This window comes from Condylura cristata, unplaced genomic scaffold (genome assembly GCF_000260355.1).
Source record: "Condylura cristata isolate star-nosed mole 26May11 unplaced genomic scaffold, ConCri1.0 scaffold00019, whole genome shotgun sequence".
Classification (NCBI taxonomy): Eukaryota; Metazoa; Chordata; class Mammalia; order Eulipotyphla; family Talpidae; genus Condylura; species Condylura cristata.
Genome location: NW_004567120.1, coordinates 14,774,902 through 14,778,130, shown reverse-complemented (window position 1 = coordinate 14,778,130; position 3,229 = coordinate 14,774,902). Strand labels below are relative to the sequence as shown.

At 39.1% G+C, this 3,229-nt stretch overlaps 1 protein-coding gene across 1 annotated transcript in view; it reads right to left on the bottom strand.

The window, feature by feature from the left end:
* The window catches only part of IL1RAPL2 (interleukin 1 receptor accessory protein-like 2), a 921,055-nt gene that overhangs the window by 18,869 nt on the left and 898,957 nt on the right, over positions 1-3,229 (bottom strand). The window lies entirely within an intron of this gene.

The window sequence follows — 3,229 nt, the reverse complement described above, 5'->3', positions numbered from 1 at the left end:
CACACACACACACTCATTCACTCACTCACTTGGACAATTTAGACATGCATCTGTTTGGGATGTAGGAGGAAACTGGAGTATTCAGAAAAAACTCAGGCAGACATGGGGAGAATTTGTAAACTTCACATAGATAGTGGCTCTGGAATTAATTTTTTTCTCATCAAAATTTATAACGAAAGGACATTGAATGAAACCAGTTACCTAAAAGAAAAAGTTATTCAAGGATCGATTTCTATATACTTTGCTTTAAATCTATTTTAGGAAACTGTTAGAGCTGCTCTTTTCTGGGTCCAGGGCCAAAATTTTGTTGTTGCTGTTAAATTATCTTATTGGCTCAACCCAATTACCATCTTTTTTCTTAGGCCACAGGTCTTATTCTACAGGAGAACAGCATTATAAAATTATTCTCAGAATCAAATAAAGTCTAATGAGCTTACAGAATTTAACTATTTCATTTAACCTCACTAGAACATAATTCAATAGAAGGTAAGCAGGGAAAATTAGCTTATCCATCTCCCCAACTTATCTGAATAAATGACTATAATATACATGTGATATAATACATCCAATGGAGCCAACAAGAGAATGAGAAATCCAGATTAATCAGTCAACACCAGGCTACCCGATAGCAAGCTTAGGCTGCTCCAGTGGGGTATCCCTAAAACTCTGAGAGCTAAAACAATTAAACCAAAATGTGTCTCAGGCTCGGGGAACAGTGATGTGCAGCTTACTTGGTGATATAAAAAAAATGCAGGGTTACTAACAAAAGAAAGGATGCTATCATGGAATTTACAGAAATGGGATGTTAGAGGAGAACAGAGAATGTGAATTTGGCAGTTTCAGGTGGAGAAATGTTAATTCTGAGAGACATTCTCCACTGGCGGACAGGTATATGCATTGGTCTCAATGTAACATAGATGAAATTGCCTAAGATTAGCTAAACTCCCCTTAATCTGATTCCATAACTACCAAAGGACTCTCATTACTAATTCAGCTTACCACAGGAACAGAAAATGAGAGCGGGGTTGGCATTCCAGTTTGTATATCAGTTGCTTGTGAGTTTAGTGGACATCAAGCAGTTTCCCTGGATGTATCAATTCTGGGCCACTGTCAATATCAAGTTTCTGACCATGACAAACAGATACTCTTGAAGATCTCTTGACATCCTGATCATAAACCTTTCCCTGTGCTTCTCCCTTATCTCTATGTGTGTTTACTGTTTAAGTGATGTTAGGCTCAATGTAACAATTAAGATGAAAGGAAAGGATAAACATACATAAATATGTATGTTGTGGGTAAAATTTTCAACCAATCTACTATTCACTAAGTAATCCTTAAGGAAAGAATTGTTGGTCCAAATTTATAAATGGAGACTCTAATTCAGTAATTTTTAATTCCTTACTCAAGGTCATACACCTAAATGGGCATGAGGGAACTTGAACCCAGATATCCTGTCTTTAAACTTGAGGATCTTTTTGTAACACCGCAGTTTTATCAGCCCTAGCCTGAAAAGAGACACCAGAAAACCTTCCTGCTCCTGGTAGTGTTTCTTGAGAACATGTGACTTAAAGGGAATTTTGGCTCCTTCTGCCCTTTCAACTCCAAGAACAGAAGTTAAACTACTATGCACCAGGCAGAAAGAAAGAACTGAATGGATCACAGGCACTTTATTAAGGGGTACTGAAGAATCTTGTGGTTGTATGAGGGAGGAAGGAGGATTTCTGTGGAGTGCAGCATATGAAGAAAAATATTAAGTTTCATGGAGAGAGACAGGGAATTTGGTCATGGAAAGGGACTGGAGTAAAAAGAGATGGTGGTAGCTAGAGGATTCACGGCCAGTCAGGAGAGTGGAAATGTAAGAAACATAAACAAAGGTAACCCTCTCTGAGTACAGAGAGAGGGGGGAGGATGGAAAAACGAAGGGGCAGAGCTGCTATGAGAGACAACATGTAAGGAATATTGTGAGGGACACATGAGTAGGGACTGGAAACTGAATTCTGTCTTGCTTGCTGAAAGAGGTGGCCATTTTGAAAATGAAGACACAGAATTTGAGGTAAAAAAAGAATCCTCTCACCTATTAGTCTTTCTACTCTCTATAAAGAAGCTGTCTTCCCAGGAGCCTATGTCTATGTGGGTGGTAAGGCAGGCTTGCTTATGAAACCACTGTGGGGCTGCACTATCAAAATCTTTGCTTGTTTCCTCACCATCTTACATCAGTTACACATTTGTAACAGTTAATGTTAAATTGACAGAGTAATAGAAGCTTTTTTGTTACTCTGAACTGACCTCTCCTTGATCTTAAGACATGATTCAGCTTGCTTCTCGTGCCATATAGTGTTCATTCTCCTTCCCTCTGCTTTCCTCTCCCAGCCTCTCTGCACCCCCCATCAGAACAATTTTCAATTTTTTTCAAAATCACTGAATGAGAATTTTTTTTCACCATTTCTGTGTTATTTACAGAGTCCAGTTGCTATTAGGTAGATGGAAAACTTTAGCAGCAGGAACAATTTGTGCTCTCAAGCAGCAGACACCTTTTTTTCAGCAGTAAATTTATGGAAGAAAACCATGGTGTGAAAAGTCCCTTTGTGGTTTTGGGGTCCATTTTATAAAAATGTCTTTGAAAGATATTACATAATGATGGCTATTAATGTTGAAAACTGTGGCCCTAGTCTCCGAGACTCACCACTATTCTTCCATGCAGCCTTGGTAGCCACATTAAATGGGAAACACACATGCTATAATGAGAGAGCAAGAACTGCCATCACCCTGGGTCTTCTTTTGTCTTCTGTGTTCATTTGTCATTTTCTAGCTCAGCAGGATCTATACTTCCAGAGCTATTTCCTGACTGGAAAGGCAAAAGTCGTTTTATTTCGATTGTCTTGTACCCACTTCTCATGGATAGCCATAACCAGCACAGCAAGCATTTATGGGGTTGTAACTTATTCTACCTATCCAAGGACAAGTGTAATTTTTTATAACCTTCTTGGCCTGAACCTGACTTTTTTTTTTTTTTTCACACTGAACACAAAGATCAGATATTATAGAATGGGACAATAGCAACTGAAGCCAAGGGTCTGGAGAAAGGAAAGCCTAGAAATGTTTGAACTTGTTTATGAATTTGGAACAGGCTGTGGGTTCCCATCCTAGGATTTCTTTTGTAGGTTTGGAGTTCATTTTAGGGCAGTAGCCCTGCAAATTGGGAGTGGAGGGGGGTGGGGAGGGAGGGAGG